The 25,130-nt window shown below is 44.0% G+C and overlaps 1 protein-coding gene across 5 annotated transcripts in view; it reads right to left on the reverse strand.

Annotated features, from left to right (window-relative positions):
- The window catches only part of LIN54 (lin-54 DREAM MuvB core complex component), a 91,567-nt gene extending 67,386 nt beyond the window's left edge, over positions 1-24,181 (reverse strand). For 2 of the 5 annotated variants that reach the window (XM_003265828.3, XM_012499350.2), the window contains exon 1: positions 24,032-24,181. The gene's annotated coding sequence lies outside the window, so the exon portion shown is untranslated. Of the gene's footprint in view, positions 1-21,728; positions 22,077-24,031 lie in introns of those variants that run through there. The other 3 variants (XM_003265827.3, XM_004089007.3, XM_003265829.3) reach the window with 2 other exon arrangements.
- Positions 24,182-25,130: the final 949 nt, after the last annotated feature.

A 25,130-nucleotide genomic window follows, 5' to 3' on the forward strand; every position in this document is an offset into this window, starting at 1 on the left:
TGAACCCAGGAGGCGGAGCTTGCAGTGAGCCAAGATCGCACCACTGCACTCCAGCCTGGGCAACAGAGCCAGACTCTGTCTCAAGAAAAAAAAAAAAAACACCAGGTTTACAGTCTTATTGAATTGGATGAACTCATTACATATACTGCAAAGTTACCAGTCACTTATAAGATCTTAAAGGACTCACTAGGGTTTTGGGACCCCAAAGTATTAGCACTTCTTTATGTGGCTCTTCCTGATCAAAGAATCCCCTCTGGCACTTACAGGAATTCACAGCACAAGCATGTAAAAGTATCAACATCAAATATACATCAGCAATGACAATCACAACAACAATATACAACAAAGGGCTCCACTCACAATGTCACACTAGCTTTCTTCCCCAAACCCCAAGAGTTGAATCTGGATACTACCCCCAAGGAATGATGACTTAGTTCCTATATTCAACAGAACCATAAAAGTTTGACTCCTTCCTCTCCCTGAAGTTCTTCCAGCATATTTAGACATATGGGTATGGCCTTTGGTCCCCATAAGGACACACAGACATCAGCCCAACCCCTATTAATCTTTCTCTTTAAAGCACCTGAAATTAAAGAGTAGGAGGAGGGAGAGGTCAGGCCACAGAGGGAGACTGTGGCTCCACAGGAGTAAGCAAAGCTTGAATTTACTTTCATTTTCAAGCATTAACCCCTGCAGCTCAACCAAACTTCTAAGGTTTTGAATCCACCTAAAGCTCTATATCCTTATTGTGGACACCGTATGTTCTGCTTTGAGAGCTCCTTAACTCAGCAGCTATAGCCACATTGCCTTTCAGCAGAGCAGGGGCCAGGAAGTTGAGTGTACAACAACCAAAGCACCATTCAGGTGGTATGTTTCAATCTTACCTCTCAACTAAGCCTCTAAATTATTCATTAACAGGTAAAACAGTGGAGGACTTTCATTCTCCCCATCCTCACTGCCCTTGCCCACCACCTGGGTGAGACCATTCACTAACAGATGCCAGAGAGAATTTTCATATCTCCTAACCTAGCCCAAGAGGCCCTCATCCTTCCTCCTTCAGAATGCCATGCCTGTCAGCACCCCATTCTCATGGCCAAAACTATCAAGAACTGTGAGGGTCTGAGACTTTCAACTCTCTTTGAAAGCTAATAAAGTAGCCTAGTAATCTTCCATGGATACTGGCAGAAGACACAGTAGTCATGTGTCAGAGACAAAAGGACTTTTGACCCACAGTACAGCAAGGAACATGAGCATCATGTGTGTATCAGTTCTCCCATATCCCCCAAGCCCCACAGGGAAGACACAGGGGGGTCCAGGTAGATGCCATACATGCAGTAGGTTTGCATCATAACTTAGGAACCCTGAGCTTAGGGAACAAAATCTTTTTTTTTTTTTTGAGACAGAGTCTCACTCGGTTGCCCAGGCTGGAGTGCAGTGGCATGATCTCGGCTCATTGCAAGCTCCGCCTCCCAGGTTCATGCCATTCTCCTGCCTCAGCCTCCTGAGTAGCTAGGACTACAGGTGCCTGCCACCACGCCCAGCTAATTTTTTGTATTTTTAGTAGAGACGGGGTTTCACCATGTTAGCCAGGATGGTCTCAATCTCCTAACCTCGTGATCCACCCGCCTCGGCCTCCCAAAGTGCTGGGATTACAGGCGTGAGCTAGCGCGCCCAGCCAGGGAACCCAAATCTTTTATAACGGGCCAAAGCAAACCTGCTCTTTGCCCAGATGGAGATATTATCTTTATTATACTGGACAATAAGCAAATCTGCCGTTTGCCACAGAGGGAGATGCTGTATCATCCTAGGCTGTTTGCTATACAGATATCCTTGAAAAGATCATTTAAAACAAAAGGGCTGTCACTGCCTCACTGGTAAGAGGTACAGAAATGCAAGGACCCACGGAGAAGCCAGGTGCAATGGCATGCACCTGTAGTCCCAGCTATTCAGAAGGATGAGATGGGAGGATGGCTTGAGGCCAGAAGTTCAAGGCTGCAGTGCACCACTGTACTCCAGCCTGGGCAACACAGTGACAGCCTGTCTCTTAAGGAAAAAAAAAAAAAAAGACCCATGGAAAATTGTCTCCCAAATAACTATATCTTATTTATGTTAGCAATGTTGTGGCACTTTAAATATATAGGTCTTATACATATTTTGTTAAATTTATCCTTAAGTATTTCATGTTTTTTTGATGTTGATATAAATGGCACTTTTTTCCATTTTCCAATTGTTTACAAGTATGTACAAATAAAACTGATTTTTGTATATTGTCCATGTATCCTACAACCTAGCTAAACTCACTTATTAATTCTGATAGTTTTTCAGTATAGATGCCTTAAGATTTTCTACAAATACAGTCCATGTTGCCTGTAACATCTATATTTCCTCCTTTCCAATCTGCATGTTTTATATTTCTTTTCCCTTACTACACTTGCTAGGACCTCCAGGAAAATGCTGACTAAAGTGGTGACAGCAGACATACTTGCCCTGTTCCTAATCTTATCTGTTAGTTATAGGTTTCCATAGATTTTCTTTACCAGGTTGAGAAAGTTTACTTCTTTCTCAATTTGATGAGGTTTTTTAAAAAATCATAAAAGGATGTTTAATTCTATCATATGCTTTTTCTGCAACTAGTGAGAAAATCGTATGGCTTTTCCTTTTTTAATCTGTGAATTATATTAATTTTTGATTAAATTAATTTTGCATTCCTGATATGAACCCCACTTGATCACGTCTTATAATTTGTATATATTGCTAAATTATATTTTGCTAATATTTTGTTAAACATTTTTGTTATGTTAATGAGGGATATTGATCTGTAGTTTTCTTTTCATTTTATAGTGCCTGCCTGGAGATAATGCTAGCCTAATAAAATGAATTGGAGTGTGTTCTTATTTTTCAGGAAAAGTTTGCACAGAATTGTCTCTATTTCCTCCTTAAATATTTGCTAAAATTCACCAGTAAAGCCATCTAGATATAAAGCTTCCTTGTGGGAAGGTTTTCAACTATAAATTCATTTCCTTTAGCAGATGTAGGGCTATTCAGATTATCTTTCTTCCCGAGTAACCTGGGATATTTGATAGTTTGTGTCTTTGAAGGAATTTGTCTATTTCCTCTAAGCTGCCAAATGTAGTAGCACAAAGTTACATGTAATATTCTTTTAATATCTGCAGGATCCGTAGAAATGTCCTCTCTTCATTCCTCGTAGTGGTAAACTGTCTTCTCTCCTTTTATTCTTGATTAGCTAGAGATTATCCATTTTACTGACCTTTACAAAGAACTATTTTTGGACCGGGCATGGTGGCTCACACCTGCAATCTCAGAACTTTGAGAGGTCAAGATGGCTCATTTGTGGCCACGGGTTTGAGACCAGTCTGGACAACATATCAAGACCCCACTTCAACAAAACAAAGATAAAAATTAGCTGGGTGTGGTAGGGCCTGCTTGTAGTCCTAGCTCACACTCCCTTGACTTGGAGGCTGTAGCAAGCAAACCACGATACAGTGGCGTGAACACGGCTCACTGAAGCGTCAAATTCCCAGGCTCAAGCAATCCTCCTCCCTCAGCCCCGCAAGTAGCTGGGACTACAGGCATGCACCACAATGCCTGGCTTTTGTTTTGTAGAAATGAGGTTTCACCCGGCCCGGGCACCAGGTGGGCTCACTCTCCTGTAATCCCCAGCACTTTGGGGAGGGTCCAAGGCGGGCGGGTGGATCACGAGGTCAGGAGATTGAGACCATCCTGGCTAACATGGTGAAACCCCGTCTCTACTAAAAATACAAAAAATTAGCCAGGCATGGTGGTGGGTGCCTGTAGTCCCAGCTACTCAGGAGGCTGAGGCAGGAGAATGGCGTGAACCCAGGAGGAGGAGCTTGCAATGAGCCAAGATCACGCCACTGCACTCTAGCCTGGGTGACAGAGCAAGACTCCATCTCAGAGGAAAAAAAAAAAAAAAGAAAAGAAATGAGGTTTCAGCACGTTGCCTAGGCTGGTCTCAAACTCCTGAGCTCAAGTGATCTGCCCAGCTTGGCCTCTCAGCATGCACCACTGTGCCTGGCCCATTTTTTATTTAAATTAACTATTATCTTTACCTCTTTCCTTCTGTTTGATTTGTTCTTCTTTTTCTAGAATCTTTTTTTTTTTTTTAGATGGAGTTTCACTCTTGTTGCCCAGGCTGGAGTGCAATGGTGCAATCTTGGCTCACCGCAACCTCCGCCACCTGGTTCAAGTGATTCTCCTGCCTCAGCCTCCCAAGTAGCTGGGATTATAGGCATGCGCCACCACACCTGGCTAATTTTTTGTATTTTTAGTAGAGACAGGGTTTCTCCATGTTGGTCAAGCTGGTCTCAAACTCCAGACCTCAGATGATCCGCCTGCCTCGGCCTCCCAAAGTGCTGGGATTACAGGGGTGAGCCACCGCACCCAGCTAGAATCTTAAGATGGAAGCACAGATCAGGGTTCACCAAACTACTAAATGATGCCCATGGTCTTTATGTATTGCTTCCTACCTAAAAGTGGTTTTTTGTTTGTTTGTTTGTTTGTTTTTGAGACAGAGCCTCACTCTGTCGCCCAGGCTGGAGTGCAGTGGCATGATCTTGGCTCACTTCAACCTCTGCTTCCCGGGTTCAAGTGACTCTCCTGCCTCAGCCTGCCAAGTAGCTGGGATTAGAGGTGCATGCCACCATGCCGGCTACTTTTGTATTTTTAGTAGAGATGGAGTTGCACCATGTTGGTCAGGCTGGTCTTGAACTTCTGATCTCAACTGATCCACCTACCTCAGCATCCCAAAGTGCTGGGATTATAGGCATAAGCCACTGCGCCTGGCCTGATATTTACATTTTTAAATGGTTGGGGCGAGGGGGAATATGACAGACTTACATGACTTACAAAGCCTCCAATATTTGCTACCTGGACCTTTACACAAAAAGTCTGTCAACTCCTGGTTTAAATGATTGATCGATTTTAAAACTTTCTTCTTTTTTACAGTAAGCCTTTAATATGAAAACTTTTCCCCAAAGCTCTTTAGATATATTCCATTAATTTCAATACGTTTTTATTATCATTCACTTCAAATGTTTTCTAACATTGCTTGTGATTTCACCTGACACATGGATAATAAAGAAGTGTGCCATTTAATTCCCAAGCACTTGGAGATTTTCTAGCTACGCTATTATTATTGATTACTAATTTAATTTTAGTATTGTCAGAGAACATAATACTCTATAACATTCTCATCATTTGAAATTAGAGACTTATTTTTTGACTCAGTATACGGTCTCTCTTGGTGAATGTTCCTTGTGCATTCTAAAAGAATTTTTTTTTTTTTTTTTTTTTTTTTTGAGACAGAGTCTCACTCTGTTGCCCACGCTGGAGTGCAGTGGCGCAATCTGGGCTCACTGCAACCTCCACCTCCCTGGTTCAAGCAATTCCCCTGCCTCAGCCTCCCAAGCAGCTGGGATTACAGGTGCATGGCACCACACCCAGTTAATTTTTTTGTATTTTTAGTAGAGACAGGGTTTCACCATGTTGGCCAGACTGGTCTCAAACTCCTGACCTTAGGCAATCTGCCCTCCTTGGCCTCCCAAAGTGCTGGGATTACAGGCATGAGCCACCTTGCCCAGTCAAGAACACTTTTTTTAGTAGTTGCTGAGGGTAGTATTCTATTTATGTCAGTTAGCAAAAGCTGGTTGATAGAGTTATTCAGATCTTTGGTATCCTTAATAAATTTTTAGGGCATTAAAATCCCCAAATATGGTGGTGGATTTGTCTATGTCTCCCCTTCTGCACATTTTTGCTTCATATATTTTGAAGTTCTGTTGTCAGAAGAACATACATTTTTACCCGTCCTGTTAAAAGAGACTGAGAATTATAGGAGTGGGACTCTCCCTTTGAACTAGGAGCAAAGTCCAAACTTCTAACAAGAAAAGGTCTGGGCCAGGTTTACTGGCTCACGCCTGTAATCCCAACACTCTGGGAGGCCGAGGCAAGAGGACTGCTTAAGTCCAGGAGTTGGAGACCAGCCTGGGCACAACATGGTGAGACCTTCTCTACAAAAAAAATAATTTTTAAAAATTAGCCAGGCGTGGTAGAGCATTGTCTAAAGTCCTAGCTACTCGGGAGGCTGAGACAGGAGGAAAGTGTAATCTCAGAAGTTTGAAGCTGCAGTGAGGTATGATAGCGCCACTGTACTCTGGCCTGGGCGACTGGGTAAGATCCTGTCTCTGGGGGGAAAAAAAACTAATTTAATTTAAATTTAATTTTTTTTTAAAAAAGGTCTGATTGGTTTGGCCAGAGTCTATGTAATAGACAGAGACTATTCCAGAGCCAGGACAGCTCATAAACCACAGAACAGAATATAGATGACTGTCTTATTATTACACATCCTTATCTCTTTTTTTTTTTTTTTTTTTTTTTTTTGAGACGGAGACTCGCTCTGTCACCCAGGCTGGAGTGTAGTGGCGCAATCTCAGCGCACTGCAACCTCCGCCTCCAGGGTTCAAGCAATTCTCCTGCCTCTGCCTCCCAAGTAGCTGGGAGTACAGGCACGTGCCACCACACCCGGCTAATTTTTTGTATTTTTAGTAAAGACAGGGTTTCACCGTGTTAGCCAGGCTGGTCTAGATGTCCTGACCTCGTGATCCACCTACCCGCCTCGGTCTCCCAAAGTGCTGGGATTACAGGCGTCAGCCTCTGCTCCTGGCCTCCCTATTTGTTTCAATCAGGGTCACATGCAGGGCATAGTGGCCTATGCTAAAAGAAAGTTTCAGGGCCAGGCACGGTGGCTCACACCTGTAATCCCAGCACTTTGAGAGGCCAAGGTGGGTGGATCACCTGAGGTCAGGAGTTCGAGACCAGCCTGACCAACAGGGAGAAACCCCGTCTCTACTAAAAATGCAAAATTAGCTGGGTGTGGTGGCGCATGCCTGTAATCCCAGCTACTCGGGAGGCTGAGGCAGGAGAATTGCTTGAACCTGGGAGGCAGAGGTTGCAGTGAGCCGAAATCATGAGCAAAACTCTGTCTCAAAAAAAAAAAAAGAAAGTTTCAAAAGGACTGGGCATGGCAGGAAAGGGTTTGTCCACACAGTTACATGATCCATCATGCTATTTTATCTCTTAGGAATGGAAGCCATGTACTAGCACATGCAACCTCATCGTCACCATGTTGAAGGCCACTCCAAGAAAACAGAGGCTCTTCATAGGCTAAAAGAGCTGAGAAGCTTTAGTTCACCTCACCTGTAGGAGGGGTTACCTGTGAAGGTACGGTAGAGAAAGAATCCAGAACATACAATGCATTCCCCTATGCTTCCAATATTTATTTATTTATTTTTTGAGACAGAGTCTCACTCTGTCGCCCAGGCTGGAATGCAGTGGCATGATCTCGGCTCACTGCAACCTCTGCCTCCTGGGTTCAAGAGATTCTCCTGTCTCAGCCTCCCAAGTATCTGGGACTACAAGCATGTGCCACCATGCCCAGCTAATTTTTGTATTTTTAGTAAAGATGGGGTTTCACCATGTTGGCCAGGCTGGTCTCGAACTCTTGACCTCATGATCTGCCCATCTCAGCCTCCCAAAGTCCTGGAATTACAGGCGTGAGCCACCACGCCCAGCCTCTTCCAATATTTTTAGTTCATAAAATAAAATTTTTAAAGGCAAAGTATGTTCTAGAAGCCAATAAAATGAGCTTTCCCCCAACACAGTTGAATGGTTAAATGGTTTAAGTCTGGTGAGAGTTAAACAGTCACCCATTTAGAAAAGTCTGATTTTTACATTTGTCTTAATGTGTTAGGGAAAAAAAAAAAGTATCTAAAATAGGACTGCCATCCTCATCTCCACTGGCCCAGGTACTCTATCCCATTACCCTGGTATTTCCATCAAAGCATATATCACAATCAGAAGTATCTTGTTTATTTGTTTATTGTCCCTCCTCAACTTCTTTAGAATGCAAAGCCACACAAAGACAGGAACATATTTGTCTTCATCACTACTGAACCCCCATCCCCTGTGCCTATAACAGAGCTGGCAAATATTTACTGTGTATAAATCTGAACAATGAATAATCATAGAGAAGGAATGTCACCCAAACTCTAGAATTATTTACATTGGACTTTGAAAATAACTTTCGTCAATTTGAGCAGGATAGGTTTATATAATGCTCTGGGACTTCACAACACTTTAAATAAAATAAACCCATATGGTCATAAGGTACACTAACAAGCTGAGAAACTCCTTTCAAATAAGTTTTTAATATTCAAATTTAGCTTTTAACCAATATCCTCTGCAATTACATTCCATCTTTAAATCTACAAGGTTCTATTAGTTTTTAACTAGCTTATACTTTTTATCAGTCATTTAATTAATAAAATACTTCTTGCTTCCTAACTTTGAGGAGGGCATTATGGGAAATTAATCAAAGACCTTGCCCTCAAAGAGCCTAGAAATAAATAGATGACTAACATGATCACAGTTACATTTTGGGAAGATTAACCTCATCTGAGGATTTTGGAGGCAGGGAGACCAGTTGGAAGGCTATTGTAGTAATTATAATTAGTTCAAGATACAGATAAATGCTAGATATGATTTAGGATGGTGACAATGAAAAAGAAGTGAATTCAATACGAAATAAAAAATACTGTAATCCCAGCACTGTGGGAGGCCAAGGAGGGCGGAACACCTGAGGTCAGGAGTTTGAGACCAGCCTGGCCAACATGGTGAAACGCTGTCTCTGCAAAAATACAAAAAAATTAGCCGGGCATGGTGGTTCGCTCCTATAATCCCAGCTACTCGAGAGGCTGAGGCAGGAGAATCACTTGAACTCAGGAGGCAGAGGTTGCAGTGAACCAAGATTGCGCCACTGCACTCCAGCCTGGGCAAGAAGAGTGAAACTCCATCTCAAATAAATAAATAAATAAATAAATAAAATATATATATATACACAAAATGACAAATATTCTATGCTTTTACATTTTATACATTATTATTGCAGAAACACTGTTCTTTTCTAGTTACAGGCGGAGAAAAATCCAGGTGAACAGCTGTTTTCATTCTTGTACATAAAGTACTGACATACCACTGCATTACAGATGAGCAAGTAATTTTGGGGATATTTAAAAATAAATAATCTGGGACAGGTGCAGTGGCTCACGCCTGTAATCCCAGCACTTTGGGAGGCTGAGGCGGACAGATCACAAGGTCAGGAGTTGAAGACCAGCCTGGTCAACACAGTGAAACCCCGTCTCTACTAAAACTACAAAAAGTAGCCGGGCATGGTGCTACATGCCTATAGTCCTGGCTACTCAGGAGGCTGAGGCAGGAGAACTGCTTGAACCCAGGAGGTGGAGGTTGCAGTGAGCCGAGATAGCAGCACTGCACTCCAACTCGGGCGACAGTGCGAGACTCCATCAGAGAAAGAAAAGAAAGAAAGAAAGGAAGGAAGGAAGGGAGGGAGGGAAAGAAAAGAGAGAAAGAGAGAAAGAGAGAAAGAAAGAGAGAAAGAAAGAAAGAAAGAATCTGAGTGTTTAGTTGACCTTTGAACAGGGTCCACTTACACGCATTTTTTTTCCATAAATATATTAAATATTTTTTGGAAATTTGTGGCAATTTGAAAAAACTCGCTGATGAACCATGTCACCACCTAGAAATATCAAAAAAATTTAAGAAAAAGTTTGATATGTCATAAATGCATAAAACATATGTAAACATTGTGTTTTATAATTTACTACCATAAAATATATAAATTATAAAAAGTTACAATGTATAAAAGCTTACACACACAAACAAATTATATCTTTTGCAGTGGAGAGAAATGTAAACAAAGATGCACTATTAAATCAAAACCACAAAAAAGTAACTGTAGTACATACTATACTATTGTAATAATATTGTAGCCACCTCCTGTTGCTACTGCTGTGAGCTCAAGTGTTACCACTAATTGTCTGTTTCCACATGAGCAGTTCCTCCTTCCAGTAAATTGTGTATTGCAGTAAAAGGTGATCTCCCATATTTTTCATTATGTTTAGTGCAATACTGTAAAACTTGAATAACACTAGGAGACCCATATGAAGTGCCACTAATGATGCTAGAAGTGCTCCCAAGAAGCAGAGAAAAGTATGACATTACAAGTAAAAGTTTAACAGCTTGGTAAGTACTGTAGATTGAGGTCTACAGCTGCAGTTGCCCAACATTTCAAGATAAATGAATCCAGTGTAAAGACCATTATAAAAAAAGAAATTTGTTAAGCCATCACTGCAGTTACACCAGCAGATATGAAAACCTTGCACTTTTAGCAAAATATTTTTTGTCTAATATTGAAAATGCAGCCTTTGGCCAGGTGTGGCCAAAGTGCTGGGATGTGGCTCATGCCTATAATCCCAGCACTTTGGGAGGCTGAGGCAGGTACATCACTTGAGGTCAGGAGTTTAAGACCAGCCTGGCCAATATGGTGAAACCCTGTCTCTACCAAAAAATACAAAAATTAGCTGTGCATGGTGGTACGCACCTGTGGTCCCAGCTACTTGGGAGGCAGAGGTGGGAGTATAGCTTGAACCCGGGAGGCGGAGGCTACAGTGCGCTGAGATCGCACCACTGCACTCCAGCCTAGGTGAACAGGGCGAGACTCTGTCTCAAAAAAAAAAAAAAAAAAAAAAAAGTCAAGAAAACAGGAGAAGCAGCTTCCGGTGACCAAGAATTCCCACGTGCCATTAAGAAAATGATTGAGGAGAATAGATATCTGCCCAAACAGGTTTTTTGTTTTGTTGTTTTTTGAGACAGTGTCTCACTCTGTCACCCAGACTGGAGTGCAGTAGCATAATCAGAGCTCACTGCAGCCTCAACCTCCTGGGCTCAAGTGATCCTCACACCTTAGCCTCCTGAGTAGCTGGGACCACAGGTGCATGCCACCACACCTGGCTAAATTTTTAAAATTTTTATAGAGATAGGGTCTCATTATGTTGCCCAGGCTGGTCTCGAACTCCTGGGCTCAAATGATCCTCCTGCCTCAGATCTCCAAAGTGCTGGGATTACAGGTATGAGCCACCATGCCCAGCCCAAACAGGCTTTCAATGCAGATCAAAGTGCCTTATTCTGGAAAAGAATGCCATAAAAGACATCCATTAGTGAGGAACAGAAGGGAGCACCAGAATTTTTAAGGCATGAAGAGATAGGCTAACTATTGTTTTGTGCAAATGTAGTTGGGTTTATGATCAGAACTGCCCTTATCTATAAAGCTGCTAAACCCTGAGCCTTGAAGAGAAAGGATAAACACCAGCTGCCACTCTTCCAAATGTATAACAAGAAGGCCTGAACAATGAGAACTCTTTTTCTGGATTGGGTCCATCAGTGTTTTGTCCTTGAAGACAGGAAGTACTTTGCCAGTAAGGAACTGCCTTTTAAAATTCCTTTGATATTGGACAATGCTCCCAGTCACTCAGAACCCCATGTTTTCAACACTGAAGGCATCAACATGGTCTACTTGCCCCCAAATACAGCATCTTTAATTTGGCCTCTAAAAGCCCTTTAAGGCTCATTATACATGGTACTCCATGGAATGAACATCAAGTCTATGGAAGAGAACCCTGTTGAGAGAACATCATGAAAATCAGAAAGGATTACACTCACCACTGAAGATGCCATCATTGTTATAGACAAAGCCATGAAAGCCATGAAAGCCATGAAGCCCAAGGCAATAAATTCTTTTTTTTTTTTTTTTTGGAGTCTCACTTTGTCCCCCAGGGTGACGTGCAGTGGCGCAATCTCGATCTCAGCTCACTGCAACCTCTGCCTCCCAGGTTCAAGCGATTCTCCTGCCTCAGCCTCCCAAATAGCTGGGATCAAAGGCACGCACCACCACGCCCAGCTAATTTTTGTATTTTTAGTAGAGATGGGGTTCTGCCATGTTGGCCAGGCTGGTCTCAAACTCCTAACTTCAGGTGATCTGCCCACCTTGGCCTCCCAAAGTGCTGGGATTACAGGCATGAGCCACCAAGCCCAGCCCAAAAGCAATAAATTCTTACAGAGAAAACTGTGTCTAGACATTCTGCACGACTTCATAGGATTTACGACATAACCAATGAAGAAAATCATGAAATAAATTGTGGCTATGACAAAAATGGTGGGAGGTGAAGGGTTTCAAGATACGTATCTTGGGTAAGGCACAGTGGCTCGTGACTGTAATCCCAACACTTTGGGAGGCCAAGGTGAGGGGATCACTTGAGCCCAGCAGTCTGAGAGTAACCTGGGCAACCTAGTGAGATCCCATCTCTACAAAAAATTTAAAAGTTAGCCAGGTGTGGTGGTGTGCACCTGTAGTCCCAGCTACTCAGGAGGCTCAGGTGGAAGGATCACTTGAGCCCAGGAGGTCAAGGATGCTGTGAGCTATGATCACACCACCGCACTCCAGCCTGAGCAGGAGTGAAATCCTGTCAAAAAGAAAAGAAAAAGAGGCAGGGCACAGTGGCTCACGCCTGTAATCCCAGCACTTTGGGAGGCCGAGGCGGGCGGATCACGAGGTCAGGAGATCAAGACCATCCTGGCAAACATGGTGAAACCCCGTCTCTACTAAAAATACAAAAAAATTAGCCAGGCGTGGTGGCAGGTGCCTGTTGTCCCAGCTACTGGGGAGGCTGAGGCAGGAGAATGGCATGAACCCGGGGGGCAGAGCTTGCAGTGAGCGGAGATTGCGCCACTGCACTCCAGCCTGGGCGACAGAGCAAGACTCTGTCTCAAAAAAAAAAAAAGAAAGAAAAAGAAAGAAAGAAAAGGATCTTGGAGAAATTCAAGAGCTAACAGACACCATACCAGAGGAATTAACGGGGGACAACTTGATGGAGATGAATGCTTCCAAACTAGTGCTAGACAATGAGAAAGAAGATGTAGAAGCACAGAAAACGAATTGACAGTAGACAATCGGCATTATTCAAGACTGCTTTTGACATTTTTTATGACATGGACCCTTCTACGATACACACAATGAAGCTAAAGCAAACAGTGAAAAAAAGCTTGCTACCAGAGAGAAATATTTTTAGAGAAATCAAGCATAGTGGTGCACGCCTTTAATCCCAGCTACTTGGGAAACAGGCAGCAGGGTCGCCTGAGCCCAGGCGGAGTTCAAGACCAGCAACATAGTGAGACCTCACCTCTAAAAAAAAAAAAAAAAAGCGAGAGTGAGGGAGGGAGGAAGGAAGAGGGATAGAAAGGAGGGAGGGAGGAGGGAGGAGGGAGGGAAGGAGGGAGGGAGGGAAGGGGGGAGGGAAGGAGGGAGGGAGGGAAGGGAGGAGGGAGGGGAAAAAAAAAAGTCAGACAGAAATTACAATGTATTTCCATAAAATTACATCAAGTGTGCCGGCCTCTCCTGTCTCCTCATCTACCTCCTCCACCTCTTCTGCCTCTGCCACTCCAGACAGCAAGACCTACCGCTGCTCTTCCTCAGCCTACTCAACATGAAGACAAGGATGAAGACCTTCATGATGATCCACTTTAGTTCATGAACAGTAACTATATTTTCTCTTCCTTACGGTTTTCGTAATAACATCTTTTCTCTAGCGTACTTTATTGTAAGAATATGATATGTAATAAATATACAAAATATGTGTTAATCAACTATTTATGTTATCCATAAGGCTTCTGGTCAACAATAGGCTATTAGTAGTTAAGTTTTTGGGGATTCAAAAGTTATATGCATATATGGATATGACTGCTTGGGGTTGGTGTCCCTAATCCCCACGTTGTTCAAGGGTCAACTGTATTTCTTGTACCTAGAGCCTACTACCAGCATTAACTGGTTAACTATACCACTTAGATTTTAGCTTTTTTGTGTGAGTGTGAGATGGAGTCTTGCTCTGTCACCCAGGTTGGAGTGCAGTGGCGTGATCTCCACTCACTGCAACCTCCGCCTCCAAGTTCAAGTGATTCTCCCGCCTCAGCCTCCTGAGTAGCTGGGATTACAGACGTGTGCCACCACGCTTGGCTGATTTTTTGTATTTTTAGTAGACACGGGGTTTCACCATGTTGGCCAAGCTGGCCTTGAACTCCTGACCTCAATTGATCCGCCCAGCTCGGTCTCCCAAAGTGCTGGGATTAAAGATGTAAGCTGCCTCGCCTGGCCAGATTTTAGTTTTTATTTCTAAAATAAAACATCAACAACTAAAAAATCAGTTATAGAACTGTATTTCTCAAACTAAACTGGGAGCAGTGGACTATAAGCCATGAGTTCTGACGAAGGTTTGAAAGGTTTGTATTTCCCAGAGAAGACTGGTATGGCCCCTGCACAAGGACGACATGCAAATTTGTGAAGTGTTCCATGAAAAAAACAAATTAAAAAAATAAATTTTTTTGAGACGGAGTCTCACTCTGTTGCCCAGGCTGGAATGCAGTGGTGCAATCTTGGCTCACAGCAACCTCCACCTGGGGGCTCAAGTGATCCTCCCACCTCAGCCTCTGGAGTAGCTGGGACTACAGGTGTGCGCCACCACGACTAGCTAATTTGTCTAGTTTTTCTAGAGACAGGGTCTCGCCACGTTGCCCAGGCTAGTCTCAAACTCCTGAGCTCAAGCCATCCACCCGCCTCGGCCTCACAGAGTGCTGGATTACAGGCATGAGCTACTGCACCTGGCCTAAATTTTTTTTAAAAAAGAAAGGTTTGTATTTTCAGTTCAATAGTATTTTTATAAAGTACATTCTGGATCATCTGAATAACCACATCACATCCAAAATCAATGTACAAGAATTCAGATGAGCTAAAGAAAAAGGCACAAAATGGGCTTATAAAATAAATGACATATTTATGCCAAATAAAAGCCAAACCACTTAACCTGAGATTTAACAAGGAAAGCCTTGCAGCATTCAAACACAGAAGAGTGGTGCAGAAATTGAGTCATCACAGGATATAGAGAATGTAGAAAACAGGCCGGGTGCAGTGACTCATGCCTGTAATCCCAGCGTTTTCAGAGGCTGAGGTGGACAGATCGCGAGGTCGGGAGTTCGAGACCAGCCTGGCCAATACAGTGACACCCTGTCTCTACTAAAAATACAAAAAAAATTAGCCAGGCGTGGTGGTGGGCACCTGTAGTCCCAGCTACTTGGGAGGCTGAGGCATGAAAATCGCTTGAACCTGGGAGGCGGAGGTTGCAGTGAGCCAAGGTCAGGCCACTGTACTCCAGCCTGGGTGACAGAGTGAGACTCTGTCGCAAAAAAATAAAAGAAAGAAAGAAAAAGAAAACTGCACATCTGCGCTAGGGCAGACCCTAGTATATTCACCATGGAAAGAAATACATTTTTGTTTTGTTTTGAGACAGTGTCTTGCTCTGTTGTCAGGCTAGAGTGCAATGCCAAGATCATGGCTCACTGCAGCCTTGGACACCTGGGCTCAAGTGGTCCTCCCACCTCAGCCTCCCGAGTAGCTGGGACTACAGAATGAGCACAAGCCATCACACTCTGGCCAATTTTCTTTGTATTTGTTGTAGAGATAAGGTCTTGCTACGTTGCCCAGGCTGGTCTTGCACTCATGGACTCAAGCTATCCTCCCACCTTGGCCTCCCAAAGTGCTGGGATTACAGGTGTGAGCCACTGTGCCTGACCCAAAGATTGTTTAAGCAAAACATCATCCATCACCCTAAGTTTAATTTTTTTACATTGGTTTTACAGTTTTGTTTATATTAGATTTATAAATTTACTTTTTATTTGTTTGTTTTTGAGACAGAGTCTGGCTCTGTCGTCCAGGCTGGAGTGCAGTGGCGCGATCTCAGCTCTCTGCAACCTCTGCCTCCCAGGTTCAAACAATTCTCCTGCCTCACACTATTCACAATAGCAAAGACTTGGAACCAACCCAAATGTTCAACAACGATAGACTGGATTAAGAAAATGTGGCACATATACACCATGGAATACTATGCAGCCATAAAAAATGATGAGTTCATGTCCTTTGTAGGGACATGGATGAAACTGGAAATCACCATTCTCAGTAAACTATCACAAGGACAAAAAACCAAACACCGCATGTTCTCACTCATAGGTGGGAATTGAACAATGAGAACTCATGGACACAGGAAGGGGAACATCACACTCCAGGGACTGTTGTGGGGTGGGGGGAGGGGGGAGGGATAGCATTAGGAGATATACCTAATGCTAAATGACGAGTTAATGGGTGCAGCACACCAACATGGCACATGTATACATATGTAACAAGCCTGCACATTGTGCACATGTACCCTAAAACTTAAAGTATAATAATAATAAAATAAAAGAAAAAAAATTCTCCTGCCTCAGCCTCCCAAGTAGCTAGCATTACAGGCACCCACCACCATGCCTGGTTCATGTTTGTATTTTTTAGTAGAGACGAGGTTTTGCCATGTTGGGCAGGCTGGTCTCCAACTCCTGACCTCAGGTGATCCGCCCACCTCCGCCTCCCGAAGTGCTGGGATTACAGGCATGAGCCACCGCACCTGGCCTATAAATTTACTTTTGATTTATACTTGGTTTTATATCTATCTTAGAAAGTAAATATCTTAATAAAATAAGTTAGGCCAATACTGGGGATTCACAATTTTTTTTTCCTTTAAAAGGGAACTGTAAATTGCTATTATTAAAAAATCAAAAAACAGGGGCCGGGCATGGTGGCTCATGCCTGTAATCCCAACACTTTGGAGGACTAAGGCAGGCAGATCACTTGAGGCCAGGAGTTCAAGAACAGCCTGGCCAACATGGGGAAAGCTCATCTCTACAAAAATTAGCTAGGCATGGTGGAGTGCACCTGTAGTCCCAGTTACTCAGGAGGCTGAGCTATGAGAATCACTTGAACATGGGAGGTAGAGGTTGCAGTGAGCCAAGATCATGCCACTGCACTCCAGCCTCGGCGACAGAGCAAGACTCCATTTCAGAAAAAAAAAAAAAAATGTCAAAAAATAGATGCTGGCGAGGCTGTGGGAACACTTATACGCTGTTGGTGAAAATGTAAATTAGTTCAGCTGTAGAAAGCATCTTGGTGATTTCTAAAAGAATTTGAAATGGAACTACCATTTGACCCAGCAATCACATTACTGGGTACATATCTAAAAGAAAACAAATGTTTATGCCAGAAAGACACATGCACCCGCATGGTCATCGCAGCACTACTCACAACAGCAAAGACATGGAAACAAGCTGGGTGCCCATCAATGGTGATTGGATAAGGAAAATGTGGTACATATACACTATGAAATACTACGTAGCCATAAAAAAGAAAGAAACCGTGTCCTTTGCAGCAACATGGATGCGGCTGGAGCAATAATATCCTAAGCAAATTAACACAGAAGCAGAAAACTAAATACCACATATTCTCACTTATAAGTGGGAGCTAAACATTGGGTACTCGTGAACATAAAGATGGCAACAATGGAAACTGGGGACTACTGGGGACGTAGGGAGGGGATCAGTGGTTGAAAAACTATTGGCTGGGCGCAGTGACTCACGCCTGTAATCCCAGGACTTTGGGAGGCTGAGGTGGGCGGACCACGAGGTCAGGAGAGCAGGATCATCCTGGCTAACACGGTGAAACCCCATCTGAACTAAAAATACAAAAAATTAGCCAGACATGGTGGCATGCGCTTGTAGTCTCAGCTACTCGGGAGGCTGAGGCAGGAGAATCGCTTGGACCTGGGAGGCATAAGTTGCAGTGAGCCAAGATTGCGCCACTGCACTTCAGCCTGAGGGACAGAGCGAGACTCTGTCTCAAAAAAAAAAAAGAAAAGAAAAAGAAAAACTATTGGATACTATGTTCGGTGCCTGGGTGACAGGACCATTCATACTCCAAACCTCAGCATCATGCAATAATACCCAGGTAACAAACCTGCACATGTACGCCTTGAATCTAAAATAAAAGCTGAAAAAAAAAAAAAGGTGAATTCCAAATTAGTCACATACCTTTAAAGTCTATGTTCAAGTATACAGTATTTAAATTTGAGCTTCTGCCACTTATATTTAAATGTATTATGAAGTATCTGCTGCACTACTCCCATTCTATTTAGGTGAGCTTCCTTAATTTTGTAACTTACTTTCCATAAAGTCTTTGCTACATGGTAATTACATGAATTTCACAATGTATTTCAAAGGATGTGAATTAACAACATAATAAAAAGAAATGGGCCAGGCGTGATAGCTCACATCGGTAATACTAGCACTTTAGGAGGCTGAGGTTGGTGGATCACCTGAGGTCAGGAGTTCGAGACCTGCCTAGCCAACATGGTGAAACCCTGTCTCTACTAAAAATACAAAAAGTAGCCAGGCATGGTGGCAGGCGCCTGTAATCCCAGCGACTTGAGAGGCTGAGGCAAGAGAATTGCTTGAACCCGGGAGGTGGAGGCTGCAGTGAGTGGAGATCACACCACTACACTCCAGCCTGGGCAACAGAGTGAGACTCCGTCTCAAAAAATAAATAAATACATAAAAAGAAATAAATAAATAAAAAGAAATTATATAACTGAGTGAAATAACAAATAAATGCTATTCATTTATTCACATACTCAATGAATAGGGTTATGTACCAAGGGACAGGCATTGTACCCAAGAATGAGAATAAAACAGCCTATAAAACTGAATAAATATATAAAAATTAAAAAGGGAACTTTATATTATTCATGCTTATGGTTAACACGATGGAAAAAACATGGAGATTCAAACCAGAAAAGACCTGTTTCCAAATCATGGCTCTCCTAGTTGCTTATCATGTAATCCAAGTCAATAATAACATCTCTGAGCTTCATTTACTTACAGGGTTACTGTGAAGATAGTTATGAGGTATGCTGTAACTCAAAGTTATTTTCCTGTTTATCTAAATTAGCTTCTCCTCCTGATTTCTCTATTGTTTTACGGCATTCAATAGTCTACTAAATGGCCAGGCGTGGTGGCTAACGCCTGTAATCTCAACACTTTGGGAGGGTGAGGCAGGTAGATCGCCTGAGCTCAGGAGTTTGAGACCAGCCTGGCCAACATGGTGAAACCCTGTCTCTACCAAAAATACAAAAAATTAACCGAGCATGGTGGCCCACACCTGTGGTCCCAGCTATTCACAAGGCTGAGGTGGGATTATCACTTGAGCCTGGGAGGCAGAGGTTGCAGTGAGCTGAGATCCACTGCACTCTAACCTGGGTGACAGAGTGAGACCCATCTCATTAAAAAAAAAAAAAAAAAAATCTATCAAACACCAGGGCTTACAATTGTATTATCGTTGACATCTCTCTTTCCATAGAAATATTAATCTGTCATATATCATGCAGATTACACCTTCACCATGACTCTAACCTCCTGTAACCAATCGTGTCTAAATCTCCAAATCCTGAAGCCTACTATGGTGTTTTTACCTCCGTCTCCTCTCACCTACAATGTATTCTACATAAAAGCTACATGTACAGGATTTATCTTCTGAAGTATATCTCTGAGGTTGTCATTCTCCTACACTAAGTTACATTTTCTCTAACTCTTAAGGCCTTCTGCAGCAAGGCTCCACTGAATCGATCCTTCCAACTTCATCTCCAGTGATTCTTAAAGTTCCCTGAGGTAATGATATTGAGGTTATTTTATCCACTATCCCTAGCATACTATATGACACATAATAGACACCCAATAATAATGTTTGAAAAAGTAATGAAAATCGGCCGGGTGCGGTGGTTCACGCCTGTAATCCCAGCACTTTGGGAGGCCGAGGCGGGTGGATCACGAGGTCAGGAGATCGAGACCTTCCTGGCTAACACGGTGAAACCCCGTCTTTACTAAAAATACAAAAAAATTAGCCGGGCGTGGTGGCGGGCGCCTGCAGTCCCAGCTACTCAGGAGGCTGAGGCAGGAGAATGGGATGAACCCGGGAGGCGGAGCTTGCAGGGAGCCGAGATCGCGCCACTGCACTCTAGCCTGCGCCACTGCACTCTAGCCTGCGCCACTGCACTCTAGCCTGGGCGACAGAGCGAAACTCTGTCTCGAAAAAAAAAAAAAGAAAAAGTCGTGAAAATCTATAATACTCTTCCCCCCAAAAATGAACACTGGACTATCTCTGGTGGTATAATTCTTGCTTCATTTCTTTCTAACACACTTTTAATTATTAATAGACAATTGTTCTAACCAGGACAATCTGAAAACTGGTCTTTAAAGACAATCACAAAGACTCACAAAGAGACAATAGCTCTCTGTGATTAAAAGAAAGCCAATGAAAAAGCTTTTTAATCTCCCTATTTTAATTATTTTTAAAATTCTTAGTCTTACTACTAAGTCAGCAGCTATAAGGCATGGGTCAAATAACTGCAACATAAAAACTGTAATTTTAAAAAGATAAAACCAAATACCTACTGAATAATACAGCATCAGACAAATTATTTTTAAAAAATAATCATTATCATCATCATTAAACCTTCTGAGTACCTCTCAGGTATTTCTCCTAAAAAATTTTTTGCATCTCTTACTCTTCTAGTAAGTGAAAGCCAGACCTAAAAACTATACACACCCATTCACACAAAATATTTCCCCTCTAAGTACACTACAAAATTTGTGATATATGACACAATATGGCACAGTGTGTTCACATATACTTTTCGTAGACAATTTGAATAAGGAAATAATATCACATATACTCTCTGTAGACAATTTGAATAAGGAAATTTAGGGCTAATCATAAACATCACCCATGGGCATTCCTCAATACTAATCTTTCTGTTCATTATACACTCAAAAAAGCTGGGGGAAAAGCATAGGGTCCAAATTAACGTATAAAAATTTTTTTGCCCAGCCTAAAAATTTGATTCACATGTAACTTTTCTGTAACACTAGTGTTGTGTGCAAGGAGACAGACTCCTTAGGGATATTTCAGCATACCCTAAAACTTACATGGGTCTTTAGATAACCTAATAAAGCAGTGGCTGTTATAGTCAATCAATCCAGCTCTCTAAACAAAGGGCTAGGCTAATCACTCCAGCATTTAGAAATAACAGAGGTCTCAATTTATCTTTCCCAATTTAATGTACTCACAACAAATGCTTGCATCACGCCATCGCAACTCTCCTTCTTAACAATGAAGGTAAAACTCAGGACCAAAAGAGAGCTCCTAGAGCTGTATTTCATTTGCATTATAAAATCTACAGCAAAATTTTTCATAACTTTACTCTCTGAATTCATGAACTAGGTTGGCGGGGGCAGGAGGGTAAGTATAGAGAAGAACTTCCCTGAAAAGCATGAGTATAAAATATAACTGAGAGTATCTCAAGTTTATTTGCCAAATGGCAGGGCAAACAGGTTAGTTACTGTAACAGAGCATTAAAATTTTTTTTTTCTAATTCTTACAAAACTGGTCCCTATTCTATAAAATGTGAACATCCACAGCCCAACAAGTTACAGACTAGGATCTAAGACACAGACCTTAAATGCAGAATAAAATGCCAATGCTCTGCCTCCCTAAAGAAACGTACAACCCCAAGAACTGCTGAACACCATCAAAGCAACACCCGCCAGAGTGGCTGTTTTAAAAATTATATCAGGAAATCATGATAAGTGCTAGCGGTTCCTCTAGGCCTCAGCAGCAGCCTTAGGTATAAGAGCAAACTGGAGCCCTCTTAACACTCAAAGAATAATGTTGATGTCATGACGAGGCTACTGATTCTTCGCACTCCGGACAAGTCATTCCTGGATCCACCGCGCGATTCTTTCTCCACCCACCCCCATCCCCCCAAATAAAGAGATCTCCAGACAGAGAAGCCCTCGGGTACCCCCTCCTCCTCTACCTCCAGCGGCTGCCGCTTTCTCCTCCCTCGGGCTCCGAGGTAGGGGCTCCAGAAGGTCCTGGGCAATCCCGAGCCCCGGCGGGGCTTGTTTTGCCCGTGCACGATAGCTCTGGCCAGCAGCTTCCTTTCCCAGTTTGTCCAAACTGGAGCGCTCCAGGGTACCCGGGGACCGAGAAGGGAGCCGGGGTGGCGACGTCGCCGTCGCCGCCGCCTCTGGTATGTCAGGGGCCGGGATTGTATTTCGAAAGATCCGCCATTTTCACCTCGTCATCACCATCACAGCTCAGCAGCTTCCCCGACAGCCGGAGCCCGGGCCGCCGCCGCCGCCACCACCAGTAACCTCCCCCTTCCTCCTCCTCCCCTCCCCGCCCGCCCCTCCCGGGAGGCGCACACCCACATATCCGGGGAAGCCTCCCGCCGCCCCGCCAACCTTCAAACGCACAAGGGCCGTGCAAGTGCACACGGGCTACGCCGAGACCTTTCACCCCCGGGCGGAGCGCGGGCCCCCGCAGGGACGCCAAAGGAAGTCGCGCCACCTGCGGGGTCCCAAGTCCGGCATATTTTTGTTTGCAAGACCAAAAGCCATGCGGAGGGTGGCATAAGGACAATAAAGAACCCAAACTCTTTCATTTTCAGAGCAGCAACTTGAGAGAGATGATGGAATGCGTTTCATTCACTGTGGCTGTCTCAGGCACTAAAAACACTGTAAAGACCCTTAATGTCATTCACCAACTTTGACATTTTACCCCACCCGCAGAACTACTTTGACAGGATGAGCTATTTCCATATGCATATTCGACCTTTGACACCTTTGTCAACTACAGGCAGCAATCCTCATGCAGATGAGGTGGTCAAAATATCTAATTTAAAAAAATAAAGTTCTGAGCTATCTTCCTCTCCAACTTAATTTTATCTGGTCATTTCTGTCCATGAACACTGTGACTTCCAATCTGTCATCGGTTTAACACGTCAAAGCGCAACTAGATTTAAAATGATTGAACTAATTGTAGAAACATTCATGAATGATCAATTTCTAAAATATTGAAAATATAACTCTAAGCTAAAATTATTTGCCAAATGTTTTTTAGGATCTAAGTCATCAAATTAAAAAAAAAAAACCATCTGCTGCTGATATATTTGTTCAGTACAGTAAAAATAAACAGCTTGCTTCAGAACAAGACCCTAGAGCTACCTACTAGGTAGGTAAGAGTAACCAGCTCTTGTCATCAGTCAGTTGAATAAGTAACCAAAAGAGAACGGAGGTAATTCTTAATCATTTAAAAAATAACGAAACATAAGCTGCAAGGCTTCTGAAGAGATCAGCATTAAAAAAAAAAAAAAGAAACTGGCTGCCTTTGTCAATTTCAGAAAGAGTTAACCATTCGAAAGCTGAATTCTGTGATCATTCAACTACAACATAAGCTCTGGGCAAACTGAATTTCAAGGCTGCGAACAGGGCCACTCTACTGTCTAAGTTAGTGTAGGAAGAGTAAGGTTGAAGTTGAAGTTGAAAAAGTCATTTCATTTCCCTACCTTGTTTCAGTGGCAACTCCATATAAAAGTCGGTAACAGCCTTCAACAAGGGCTGTCCACCACCCACCCCAATTGCTGTTTTAATATGCAGACTATCAGATGCTGAGAGTGTAAAGTGTTCTCAATTACTTCATCTTTAAACTTCATTTCCCCACTGACGGTCCCGTCCATCCGCACCCTGCTTGGTTGTTTACCGTTGCTGGCCAAGCTAAGTCCCGGCCCGCTCCCTTCCCCCGTGCACCTCGGGAACATTATGACATTTGGCTGGTGGGCTTCGCGAGGAAAACGGACACGCACGAACAAGAGCCTGTACAAAGTGGCATAGGAAGAACGCGGCAGCGGGCTGCAGGGAGAGGAGGGACTGGCACAAAATGACACAGCAGCAAAACCGGTTCCCAGAAACCTGGGGCCGCCACGGCCGGCTTGTTGGGTCGCGCAGTGTGCGTGTCAAAAGCTGCGGGAGCCCTTCCTCCAGACCGCCGGGCAGGCGGCTGGCCGAGCGCTGGCCCTGCCGGGTGACAGCCACCCTCCCGGGAGCCGACGGGAAGAGACCGAGCCCCGAGGATCCTTCGCCCCCCGCAGCCCAGCTTCAGGGAAGCGGCGCGGCGGACCCCGCTGGCGGGTTCCCGCTCCCCGCCAAGGCCCACCGGCCCGGGATCCCAGAGGGAGCGGTCCAGCGCTCTCCGCCCGCGCAGTCACTCGCAGCGGGGGCCGGTTCCCCCTTCCCGCCAGCCCGCCCAGTAGCCCCCATCCCGGGGGCTGACACTCACCAAAGCCGGCGGCGCCGCCGCCTCCTGGTCGCGCGGCGCTCCCTGGGCTCCCAGCAGCAGCGGCGGCGGCGGCGCCTCCGAGACACAGACCAGGGTTTGTTCAAAATCACGCGCCCAGCGCCATTCCACCGCCGCATCCCATAATACGCTGGGCCCTCCCCACCCGCGCGCCCCTCTCTGCCCGCCCCTGCGCTCCGCACCCCGCCCCACGGCCGGCTTCCTTCGCTCCGCCTCTTCCGCGGCGCCTCGTCCCTCCCCTTGGCAACCCAAGCCCGCGTCATTCCGCCGGGCTCCGCCAGGGCGCTCCAGCTCCACGTGACGCCGAGTGGCGCCCGGTCAAAGCGATCGCACGGAATGTTCCATCCGACTGAAGCTGATGGGGGGAGGACCCGCATCGCGCTGCGGTTGGGAGAGACCATCCCTTCGTCTAGCTTTCCTTGTTAGGAAGTCCAGGCTGGAGGTGCGACTTCCAGGATATCCCGCTGTTTGATGTGCTTGAGTGAGGAGGTGATCAGTAGTCACAAATGCCAAGTCACTGTGTTTTTAGGCACTAGTTTTGCAAGGGTTGCTAAAAAGCCACAGGAAAATCATTGAGAGTTAAACTTATTTTGAAAGAGACGTTTTGCTTTTCTTGCAACACACAGCTAAGACTAACACAGTCAAAATTATTTGTATTTAATCACCTTTTATTTTTTCCCGCGATTTATATGATATCCAAATACAGAGTCAGATGAACAGACGCTGACAGATCATTCTGAGGGGAAAAAAAAAATTATTCTGAGAGATTATTGTCGACTGCTGTGTGTGAGACAAGCACTACATATACGAAAATAGAAAATACAAGAGTGTAAATGTAAGATGGTGCGATACAGTGTATAATTTAATAATGGAGTACGGAGGACATACAGGTCAGCATGAGCGACTACCTAGGGAACACAATGGAGGAGGTGAAACAGTGTAGTGGAGGCAGCAGTCACTTGGGAATCAAGCAGTACTGGTATTTAATGGCACCTCCGTTTATTAGTGTATAGTGTATAATGTTTATTTTCCTATCCAGCAAATAAAAATAACAAAACTTCCCAGGATTCTGATGGTTAAG

The sequence above is a fragment of the Nomascus leucogenys genome, chromosome 9 (genome assembly GCF_006542625.1).
Source record: "Nomascus leucogenys isolate Asia chromosome 9, Asia_NLE_v1, whole genome shotgun sequence".
NCBI classification, from domain to species: Eukaryota; Metazoa; Chordata; class Mammalia; order Primates; family Hylobatidae; genus Nomascus; species Nomascus leucogenys.